At 41.4% G+C, this 12,262-nt stretch overlaps 1 protein-coding gene and 1 long non-coding RNA gene across 4 annotated transcripts in view; one reads left to right on the plus strand and one right to left on the minus strand.

Moving 5' to 3' along the window:
• The window catches only part of LOC117975444 (uncharacterized), a 28,232-nt gene extending 23,670 nt beyond the window's left edge, over window positions 1-4,562 (minus strand). The window contains exon 1 of the long non-coding RNA XR_004665698.3: window positions 5-4,562. This is a non-coding gene — a long non-coding RNA (uncharacterized LOC117975444). The remainder of the gene's footprint in view (window positions 1-4) is intronic.
• ASB8 (ankyrin repeat and SOCS box containing 8) overlaps window positions 1-12,262 on the plus strand; it is a 156,404-nt gene that overhangs the window by 105,745 nt on the left and 38,397 nt on the right. The window lies entirely within an intron of this gene.

Raw genomic sequence — 12,262 nt, forward strand, 5'->3', positions numbered from 1 at the left:
GTACCCAGGAATTGCCTCCCGCAGGGTTTGGCTGGGCCCTCGGCTCCCTCACACTGAAAGCTGAAGCTGTCGCCATATTTCCGAGGCCGGCTCCGCGACGCACTTGCAAACTATCCAAGAGGCTGTAGGGCCCCTGACCTAATTAGAACCTGGAGAGGAAATAGGCGTGGCCCGCGCTGACGGCCTGTGACCAATCAGCCTTCCTCGGCCTCTCGGACCGGGGCTGTGGCAGCCAATGAGCGCCCTCTCTTTGGCCGCCTCGCCCGAGCCGAATTGCGGTAACCTGACAACCTCTGGGGAACACGATCTATTCTGGGACACCAGTGCGGCTGCTCAGTCCCTCCAGCGGGAGATGCGGACCTTGAGGCTTAGGATCCCCTCCTAGCCCAGTGGAATGGTTGGGATACTGCGCCCTATTGGCGCAGGATGGGATGGGAGCGAAGCAAGGTTTGACGCAGACCTGAGCAGAGGTCTCTGCCAATCACATCCACCTCCATAGCTCCCAGCCTTGATCACGGATCCGAAGCCAAGTTCTTTCGCAGTGAAAGCCCCGACTCAGCGAATTGTATAATTGTTGAATCCTCTTCCCTCCGTTGAACAACAGTGTCCTTTGAGCTGCCTTACCTCCCCTTTCCAGGTATCCACTCCGTGAAACCTCCCATAAGCCCTACCCCTTTCTGGGCTTACTAGACTTTCTTTGAGTTCCCTTAATAATCTGTGCGTTTTTCTGTCACTGTACTCCTTTATTGTTTTAGAGTGTATTTACTTTCCTATCTTCTCCACTCGTCTGTGATTTATTTTGTAATTCTTTGCACAGTATCTGGCCAGAGGAGGTGCTGTAGTGCTATTTCCTCAGTGAACTCTTAGGCAGAATCCTGATGTATTAACCAAATAAAAACAGAGCTGTTCTGATAGGAGTGGAGTGGGAATGTCCAGAGCCCTGAACCTTCACGGAAGCCCCCGAGACACCTATTATTAGTGACTTCCTCTGAAATATTCAGTTTAACATATAGAAATATGGTTTATCTAGGAGATGAAAAATATATTTAGATCCTCAAGGAGCACTTGGTTTGGGTCAGCCTTGAAGACCCAGCTGCATTCTCACTCCTGGGTTCTGTGAAATAACCTTACGCCCATATAACAAATGTTTTTGTTGTTGTTGTTTGGCTTAAAGCTGTCTGAAATGGGTTTCTGTTTCTTGCAACTGAGGAGTCTTAGCTGAAGAGGCTTAACTAGGGCAACAATGCTTCAGTGTGGTTATGAGGATTAAATAACATAAAGTATTTCAAGCACTTCAGTTAGCACCTCCAGAAATGTTTCTCCCCTCTTCCAACTGTTAACAGTATCCCATGTGCCCAGACCATCAGACTTACCTGTGTTTTGTACATGCTCAAAATAAGAGCCCATTTTGCGGTCAGTTTTCTTTTATTTTTATTTATTTATGTATTTATGTATTTTTTTATTGTTTGAGTCGGAGATGGAGTTTCGCTCTTGTTGCCCAGGCTGGAGTGCAATGGTAAGATCTCGGCTCACCACAACCTCCACGTCCCTGGTTCAAGAGATTCTCCTGCCTCAGCCTCCCAAGTAGCTGGGATTACAGGCATGCGTCACCACTCCCGGCTAATTTTGTATTTTTGGTAGAGATGGGGTTTCTCCATGTTGGTCAGGGTGGTCTCGAACTCCCAACCTCAGATGATCCGCCACCTCCCCGCCCCCGGCCTCCCAAAGTGCTGGGATTACAGGCGTGAGCCACCTCGCCCAGCCAGTTTTCTTTTTTGCAAGTTTTTCCTCATTCCAGCCTTCATCTTTCAGATGGTGTTATGATTTATGGTTTTTTTTGCTATGTTTTAAAGTTTTGTTTGTTCCTGAAAGGATTGAGTTAGTCATACTCCTCAGTTCATGGTATACTATCATCAGACCATGACAGTGAGGCCCTCTTGTTTTATTTATTTATTTATTTATACCCTTCAAGTCCCATTTTCTCACTACAATAGGCAATTTTCTAATGTGCTTAATGTGGATATTTCCATTTATGTGTTTTCTAAACATAGTTATTATTTCGTGAGCATGCATTATTAAATGTACTCCAAACCTACTGAGATATTTGTCTCATTACTTATATTTGTTTAACCTAAGCACTGTTTTTTGGCTCCATCCACGTTGCCAGATGTTAATATTTAATCTGTTACTTCACATTGATGCCTAATAGTCCGCGGTATGCATCTGTCCACTCTTCCATTGATGAGCTCCCATGCTGCTTCCAACTCCATGCTACTACAAATAACCCTGCATTGAATCCCCTTGTGAACTTGTAAATAATTTGTTTTATGTTACTTAGGGGAGGAATTGCTGCTGGGCTACTGGGTATAAATCTGTTTAATGTGTCCGAGTAATGCCATATCGCTTTCCAAAAGTGGTGGAACCAATCTTGCAGCAGTGCAAGATTCTGTATTTCCACGTCTGACAACACTTGCAATTTTTCTTTTTCTTTTCTTTTTTTTTTTTTCTTTTTGAGGCAGAGTCTCACTCTGCTGTCTAGGCTGGGGTGCAGTGGTATAATTATGGCTCACTGCAGCCTCCTAGGCTCAACCGATCCTCCTGCTTCAAACTCCTGAGTAGCTGGGACTATAGGCACATGCCACCATGCCCAACTAATTTTTTAATTTTTTTGTAGAAATAGGATCCCACTGTGTTGCCCAGGCTGGTCTCAAACTCCTGGGGTCAAGCAGTTCTCCTGCTTTGGCCTCCCAAAGTGCTGGGATTACAAGCATGAGCCACTGCACCCAGCCAACATGTGCTATTTTCTAGATTTCTAATCACTGGTTTGATAGGAATAAAGTGATATCTCATTATTTGTTTAATTTGCATTTGATTACTACTGTAAATTTCCATATACTTATTAGCTTTCTCCTCTGCAATTAATTGCCTGTTCATATTCTTTGCTCCTTTTTTTTAAATTGGGTTGCTTTTTCCTGTTCATTTGCCGGCGTTCCTTACATATTTTAGGGTGATATTACACTGTTGTCAGTTTTAGACAAAGCAAATATATTCTCCATTCTGCCATCTGCCCGTTAACTTCGTTAATGATGCCCTTTATGGAACAGAAATCCTTAATTTTTTAATAATGAAACTCCCCAGCTTTTGCTTTATGACTTGCGCTTTTAAAACATTGAAATATGGGTACCACTTTCTTAGTTGTGCTTATTCTCTGCCAGATATCTCCAAATCTGAATTCACTGGTGAGGTCTCTAGGCATTCCATTCACTCCTCTTCACTGAATTCCAAAGTCACTGACTTTGGAATTTAACCAAAGTTCTGACTGAATTTAACCCTCTTTGAACCTTTTCCCCCATACAGTCTCAAGCTATGAAAATCATAGCCTTTAACTGTTTGAAGTCAAGTTTTTCATAACCCTGGACACATATTTCACCTTATCTCCTTGGCTACCAGAAACTCAGTGACATGGTTACTTTCTCTCAAAGATTTTTCTTCACTTCCATTTCACTAATCAGTTCCATCTTTGTGGGTCAGAATTAGATCCAGAATAGCAATCTGTACTATGTCACCTCTTCCTTCTGAGGAATGACATTCACATTAAACAACATATCCTCTGATTCTGGAACTTGGTTTTGTGCCAGTTTCATTATTTGCTCCTGGGATCTATAATCCAGTTTATGTATCTGTTTTGTTAGCCCTTGGCACATTTTAAAAATGACATGACTTATTTCCTCTCCTTTATCTTTACCTAAATGATTCCTTTCTTGTTTCCATGCTCAAGAATATAAAAAGCCCACACAAGACTCTACCTTCGTGATTAAAGGGCTACTCTGACTTTCCTTCTATGATTTTCTTTTGTTTTTACATTCCTTGCACTTATTTTCTTTTGTCTCTTTCTTTCCTTCCTTCATCCCTTACCTGCCCCTTTTTTCCCTCTTTCCTTCCTGAATTTTACAAATGCCAGGGACAAGGGCTAACTTTCTGTAGATCACAGCAAAGAAGCTGCTTCTGACCCAGAAACAGGTTTCCCACAAACACATGGTGTGTGTCCCATAACCAGCAACCCTTTCCCAGCTGCGCATCAGAACTTAGTTCTGTTTCTATGGAACAACGTATTGTACCTTTTTTCACTGCCAGGTTCCAGGTGTGAATCCCATCCTACCGTGTTTCTTTATGAGATTTTATTTTCCTCATTGAATAAAATCTAAAATTCTATATTACCTGTATTTTGTGCATTGGTGTGGAGGCCATAAGTAGGCTTTTTGTTTTGTTTTGCCAACTCCATTGTACTTACTTTTTCCAGAAAATTACTAGGATGCTGCCTCTGCTATGGCTCTTTCTCCAGTATCATACTTGATGTCCTCTGTAGCATAAAATGTTATGGCTTTCCTGGCATTTTTAAACTTCCCTTTTTAAAAAAAAATTTTTTTACAAGCCCACAGCTAACATCACACATTTTTTTAACTTCTCCATTTCACCTTGTCCCACCTGCATACACACATGCCCCTCCCACACACAATTCCCATTTTAAAATTGAAGTGCTTTCAATTTAGTGGGCAATGCTTATAGAAAACAGATTTTCCCTTTGATCTTCCGAGAAGCACTCTGTCCCGATTCAAGAACACTCTGTCCCAATTCAATTATTCCCTCATAATTAGACTGTGAGCTCCTTAAAGGTAGGGACCATGACTTCCTGGAGTCTGCAGCAGTGCCTGCAGCCTTCGATGACACATAGCAGGCAGTTGGTAAACACTTGCTGACAAATTCACTCAATCATGGTTCTCTTTTTGTATGTATTTTCCATCATGCTGATATAATTATTCACCTGCTATACAAAAGTTTTTTGACTCTTTATTCTCAAAGCTGGATTCAAGTCACAATAAGCTTTCCTTAGCATATTGTAACCATTTATAGCAGACTAAGGTGTAGTACCATTTAATGGGAAAAAATTGTTCTATAGTTCAGGTGAACAGGCTTCTGTTCCTAACACTGTCATTATCTGTGTAACCTTGGGCATATCACCCATTTCCTTAGTTATGTACAATGGCATAATTAATATTTGCTCACCAGCAATTCTCTTAGAAGGAAGCTGTACTTTTTAATGAAGTACTTGGGGTAAAAATAAGATAAATTTCCCCTACCCAGAGGGCTACATGTGAAATAAACTATTTTTCTCAAAATATGAGAGTGTGCTGGTAATGCTGAGCAAGCAGGCAGGAGCAGAAAGAAAGGAAGGAAGGATGGGGTGGAGGAGCCTGTTAAAGGCATAAACTTCTTCATGGGACTTTCCCTGGGATCCCTACCCCACCCACCCCCATTTTCCTATTCAATCTACAGTAAAATATTTTAAATGCCTAGCAGGATTATGTAATAGTTCCTCTTGAAACCAATGAAAGGGTGTTTTATGAGTCCTTCTTACAGTTGATAAGGAATGAAACTGAGGCGGCCTGCATGGACTCAGGGGTTGGATGCAAGGGATTGGGGATGGGCTGATTCCCTCTTTTTGGAATCCAGGATCTGGTATAAAAATGAGACCTTTAATTTCTGGCAATCTGTTTTTCCTTCCATCTGTGTCTGCTTATTAAGCCATTAAAAACTGCCTGCTTTAAAGAGAAACTTAACTGGCAAATGAAAAGCCTTACAACGACAGGATCTTCTATCTGTGTATTTGTATGTATTGTGTGTGTAATGTTTACATAAAAGAGCTCTAATTAATTGGCTTAAAGAAAAGCACTTAAGTATTTTCTCAGAAAAATTAAAACTAATGCCTTTTAGTTCATGTGACTATGGTAAACTTTCAAAAATAAAGACAGTTTTAAAGACTATTGATACAATAAAAAATGTCTTCAAAATTTAGACATTTGGTCTAAATTAGGTCAGATATTAGGTTTGCTAAATGCTTTAAGGTCATAAACTGCTTCTTTGACTTTTGGAAATTGTTCAATTTACTTACCTTGAAGCCATTAAATTCTAGATAAGGCCTGGGGACATGTGGAATTAGCCATGCCCCCTAGCTATGCAAAGAAGGTTATAAAGAAAAGAGATTTTATATAAGGAATGATCTTGTATGGTAAATTATTATCCTAAAGCAAAATGACTGGTTGTTTAAAAAGAGGGATGTTTAGGGCAAGTAAGATAGTCCAAGCATGTGGTAGGTGGTCTGTGTAAGTCATGAAAGGATTTGTGAAAGGGAATTTATGCAAGAAAAGTTGTACAATTTAAAGGTTGTTAGACTTCCTAAATCCTTCATAAAATGCCACTATGACTCTTACAGTACAACTTGGCTGGCTTTACAGTTAGGTAAGGCCTGAGATATGTGGAGAATCAAGAGGAAAACAAACTATGGGACACTGCAGAAATTGTATGGCATGCTGTGGACTTCCCAGGTTTGAAATTGAAATTTGGGTCAAATTTAATCAGATTCTTAATGACATGGGCACTCCCTTCAGACATCTGAGTTACATACAAAATGGCTGTATGAGGCCGGGCACAGTGGCTCACGCTTCTAATCCCAGCACTTTGGGAGGCCAAGGTGGGCAGATTGCTTGAGGTCAGGAGTTTGAGACCAGCCTGTTCAACATAGCGAAACCCCATCTCTACTAAAAATACAAAAATTAGCTGGGTTTGGTGACACATGCCTGTAATCCAAGCTATTCGGGTAGCTGAGGCAGGAGAATTGCTTGAACCCAGGAGGCAGAGATGCAATGAGCTGAGATTGTGCCACTACACTCCAGCCTGGGCAATAGAGTAAGACTGTATCCAAAATAAATAAATAAATAAAAATAAAATGGCTGTATGATCATCACTAAAGTTTATTTCACCAATAACATTTTCTAAGATTCTAAGGGATGGTAACATGTGTTTTTTTATTCCTGGCTCTAAAATCTTATAATTCTTTAGATGTTATATACTTAAGATTCAATTACACACATTTTCTGCCTATTATAAGACAGGTCCCTTACTACTAATTCCAGACAGACTTTCCCCCACCCCACATTGTAACATCTCTGAAATGGAATGTGTCTTATAATTGATGGCAGCCTTCAATTACTGTTGGCCACACAGCAGTCATGACATAGTTGTCATTGCCTACACATGCCTGATTTATAATCCCTTGATGTTTCAGTTAATCAACCATTTAATGACCCTTGAAGGAATATTAGTCCTAGTTGTTGTCTGAACACCTTCCCTGAACATGTTCTAGCAAGATCAAAAAATGTGCCAGCATTAAAACTTGCATACTAGGTATTGTAGCCTGGAAGAATTTCCCATAGACAATACTAGAGGACTTTTTTTTTTCTTTATAAGAAATGCCACTTCACTAATACTCAAAATGGCCCAGAGAATAGAAATGCATGGGAAAATACATCAAATATTCTGAGTCAAAAAGTGATTCAAGTGTCAGACTCAGTGTGAAAAAAATTAAATAATACCATAATGACTCAGTTATTTCAGTGCATAGTAGTGATTTTTTTAAGTTTTATTTCTAAACAACTCTAAAAGAGTTCTTTAAGAATGAAACTTTAAAATATAAATATAAGAAAGCATAGCGATAATTTGACAGTGTTTTTTCCTTTCTTAATGGTACCTAAAATAGGATGCCATACAGTCAATTTTGCCTTAAAGTCAATAAAATAGATACTTCAGAGACTATACAAATGAGAAAGCAGTTCCAGCTCTCAAGATAACTGATAATCCAGAAGGGAGAATATAAAAGCACATGAGGAATAATAGAAGTAAGGCAAAATACAGTTACCATGCTCCAAATAGGTACAAAGAAAAAGATTTGGACATTTTAAGGAGGAAGAGATCACATCAGGAAAGGCTCCATGATGGAGGTAGCATTAGAGAAGGGCTTTAGAGAACTGGTAGAATTCTAACTAACAGAGATATGATGGAGCAGGAAAGTAAAGAGAATGACCAGAAAACCAGATGCAGGAAAATGAGGGGGCATTTCTGGGAAATGGTGAGTAGCATGCACATTTTAACTACAGTTAGTTACCCTTTCTGACTTTACAGGCTTCTTTAATAATTTGATGAAAATTATGAACCCTATTCCTTGAAATAAAAGCACAAATTCATAGTCAAAAAGTTTTGCATGCTATTTCTGGGGATTTCCCATTCACAGCGTGAGAGAGGGAAAAGGGGCAAGGGGAGGTGGGGAACACCTCTGAGAGGCTGGTGCAGGTGGCCCAGGCTGCAGAAGTCCTTTTTCTGGAGGAGATGTGCATCTGACTGCACTTGGGAAGCATGACTGAGAGATACGGAATTGAGGCCAGAGGGCACTCATTTAGATGGCTCACTCAGGGATTAAAGAAACTGGGATACCCCTGGGAATCATTTCCAGCTTTGACTGGGATGATATGGGCTTCTTACCTGGTGGGATGGTGTCTAGAAGATGTAGTTGAGAAATGAAATATATAGGTTAAAAAATATTCCGGGCCTCATTAGGGAGGACCTTGACTCCCCACGCCCACTGGATTTTAAACTTAGTTTAAGAAGCACTAGGGACACACAGATTTCGAGAAGAATGAATGTTCAGAGCTCTGGTTTAGGAAGATTAACCTTCGGATGAAAGGTATGTGAGCAAGGCCAGGGGAGACAAGTCAGGAGTATATTGCAGTTGTTTTTTACATTCTTCATATACATTCTATTTATTTACTTTCTCTTCTCTCCTTGCCACCCACCATTTGACAGAGAGCCAAGCCTTTAGCAGGCATCTGATAGTGCTTGTTGAAGTGAAGGCCATAAATTCCCTGAGGCTCCCCTTGTAATGTCCCTATTCCCCGACAGGTGGCACCATTACAGCATTATTTACAGAGCAGGGTTGCTTCTATAAGCACAGTGCTTCCAAGCAGAAAGAGAATTCACTTTCTGGGGACAGTCTAAATGTGAGGGGAAATGGTAGCTAGAATAAAAGATTCAAAAACATGTCTTTTGTTCAAAAATATTTCTTACCATACCAAGGTATCCTGGCTGAATTTCTTCTTCAAGGCATACAAATGAGGAAGATGCTTCTGAAAACCTGCCTTTTCAAAGATGCAAGCAATTTTATGTCTTGCAAGAAGTATACACCTAAATATATTTGGGTAAGGACTATTCCTTAGTTCTGGGAAAACTACTAGGTGAGCCATTTCATCATACATATCAAACAGAGACTATCATTTATGGTGATCCTGAGATCATGTAAAACTGAGTGTTCATGATGGAGGCCAGCTTACATCTCTTAGGGAAATAACAATTTCTCTAAGAGCAGATTTTAGCCATACCAGGATAAAATTGTAGCTTACTTCTATGAAGCTATACGTGTTTTCATCTTGAGAATAGGAGCTAAATCCTGAGAGAGGCCCCTTAAACTAGTGTGAGACGGGAGTGCCAGAAACTGAAAGAGTTGTGATGAGTTACACGCAGCACAGCGTGTGTTGGCCCCAGACATAAAATGGTATGAAGCCATGGCAGGGGCTATTTCCTCACCTCCACAACATCAGCAATGCTCCAGCAAACTCCAAGTACTAGCAGACTCGGAAGTATTGGGAGACAGGATTTTTAGAACATCATGAGTGTCAACAGAATTTGAATGTGTTGAATAGGTGATGAGTAATCAGATTTATGTAAAAAAATTCAATTCAGTGTGGAAAACTCTGGAGGAAAGGGTGCCAAGAGTACCAGGTTCAGGAAAAGTCATTTCCCCTTGGGTATTTCTCAAGTTAAAAAGTCTCATTGCCCTTTATCTCAGTGATTCTTACCTTTTTTTAACTTAATTCTTACTTTTTAAGAATAAAGTTGAAACAATGTACATTTCTCTAGAGAATGTACATACGTAATGACTTTGCATTCAATTTCAAGGGGTTGTGGCCCTCTGAAGTTCAGTTGTGACCCTTGCCCATGAGTCTGCGCTTAGGAATCCCAGCTGAAACTCACTCATCAGAGAAGAGAAGAGGTCGGGAGGCATTACAAATGAGAAATGCAAGAGGAGAGTGGGGAATAGGGAGAAACAAGGACCTCCTATCTGTGCTGGATCGTTGTGAGATGCTGGGCGCAGGTGACTGAATAAGGTTGAAGCATTGCTTTCTCTGGAGAGATTTTTATCTATCTGGGACTTGAGGGGGCAATGGTTAAAGAACTTCAAAGAGGCCCTAAGGGACTGAGGACAGTGGGCATAAGAAGGGGAACTGGAGTCAAAGGCTAAAAGACTCTGCCAGAACGTTCTACAGAGGCTAAAGAGCTAAACTGCCCTTGGCTTTTTTTGAGACATGGTCTCACTCTGTTGCCCAGGCTGGAGTGCAGTGACACAATCATGGCTCACTGCAACCTCAATCTCTTAGGCCCAAGTGATCCTCCTACGTCAGTCCCCCAAGTAGCTGGGATGACAAGTGTGAGCCACCGCGCCCACCCTAAGGTGCCCTTGGGATTCATGTCAGACTCTGGAGAATCTGAGATATAGGGAACAGGAAAGAGGCACAAGAATGGAGCTGTGTGAGAGAACACCTGGGAGCATCGGCTTCTTCCTCTTAAGGAACAGGTTCAGGAGGCCATCTTCTTGGTGCTATTATTATATTACCACCCACTGGACTCTGGGAAGGGTCACTAACCAAAATCTGAACTGCAATTTCTTGTTCCAACTAAGAAGACGAAAAGTAACCAAAACTAAGGTTATTTCCTTTTCAGGATTGGATTAGGCTTCGATACCCTTATTTCTCCAAACTGAAGATCGCTCTCTGAAGATCCAAATAAGAGAGCAGTTAGCAAAGTGCTTTCCATCTAGGGCTTTTTAAGTCAGACAGACCTGGGTTTAAGTCCTGGCTCTGCCAAGTACTAGCCTGTGACCCTGAGCATCTTACAGTCTGTTATATGAAAATAATAATAGTGCCTAGTTCATAGGGCTGTTGGGAGATAAAATTAGGTACAGTGTCTGGCACATAGTAGATGCTCAATAAATGATAGTTATTGTTTTTCTTAGTGCCTACTGCTGAAACTATAATAGGAACCTATCTCCCAGTCCTCAGGGACACTTTCCCACTTATATACTTTAGCAGCTCTCTCTAGGGCCCCCAGCACACATTCCCCAATCACTGCATAACTCAAGATTCCTCTGGCCAGCCTATGTGTTCAGGTCTGGCTGTCCCCCAAGACCTTTTTGGCCCATAGTTACATGACATTCATGATGACCCTTTCATTTATGATGAAAAGGTCCATGCTAGCTTAGGAATCTCACCATTCCCCTTTCCTTAGTCCCATCTAATTCTAAATAACTAGAATTCTGTAGATAGAATCAGATAAGTAGAATTAGATAGAACAACTAATATCTAATTCTAAAGAAGAATAAGGGTTTTTTTTTTGAAACAAAGTTTCGCTCTTGATGCCCAGGCTGGAGTGCAATGGCACAATCTTGGCTCACCACAACCTCCACCTCCTGGGTTCAAGTGATTCTCCTGCCTCAGCCTCCCGAGTAGCTGGGATTACAGGCATGTGCCACCACGCCTGGCTAATTTTATATTTTTAGTAGAGATGGGGTTCCTCCATGTTGGTCAGGCTGGGCTCGAACTCCCAACCACAGGTGATCCGCCTGCCTTGGCCTCCCAAAGTGCTGGGATTACAGGTTTGAGCCACTGCGCCTGGCCTCAAGGATTCTTCAGATAGGAAAAGATTATATAAAAAGAAAGTTTCTAGAACCTTCCCTGGGTAGCTTTGTTTTCCCAGAGGAGCCAGTCACCACCACCCCCTACTCCAATAAAACTATAAGGAAACTAACATTTGAACAAGACTTCCTAGGAGTCCTATATATTTTTCTCCCCAAAAACTTCTTGTCCCCGTTTTACATATCCAGAAACTAAGCCTCAAGCACTCAACTGTTGGAACTGAGATTTAAGTCCAGATCTGTGTCTTTAGTGCTCTCTCTTTCCACCACTCTGCAGCTACCAGCAGCTAGCACACACACACACACACATACACACACACACGCACATATACACACACACACGCACATATACACATGGCACCCTAGCTCATTCTGCTCTCAAATTTTGTTCAGGGGCAGCCTCAAGAAATCTCCATTGCCCAAGGGAGTAGACTAGAGCTGTCAGTCAAGCCCTCTGGGGAACACCTTACCCGGGTTCTCCACTAGAGGCCTGAGGCAGTTATTGTGGTTTCCCTTTGTGATGTGTCACTATTTCCAGAGATCCCAGGCAATCCCTCCAGAACAATACCCCACCCCACTCCCTCCATGGAACAGGTGCAGTATCTGCCATTCCAGGACCCAGATTTG

Source organism: Pan paniscus, chromosome 10, assembly GCF_029289425.2.
Source record: "Pan paniscus chromosome 10, NHGRI_mPanPan1-v2.0_pri, whole genome shotgun sequence".
Lineage (NCBI taxonomy): Eukaryota > Metazoa > Chordata > Mammalia > Primates > Hominidae > Pan > Pan paniscus.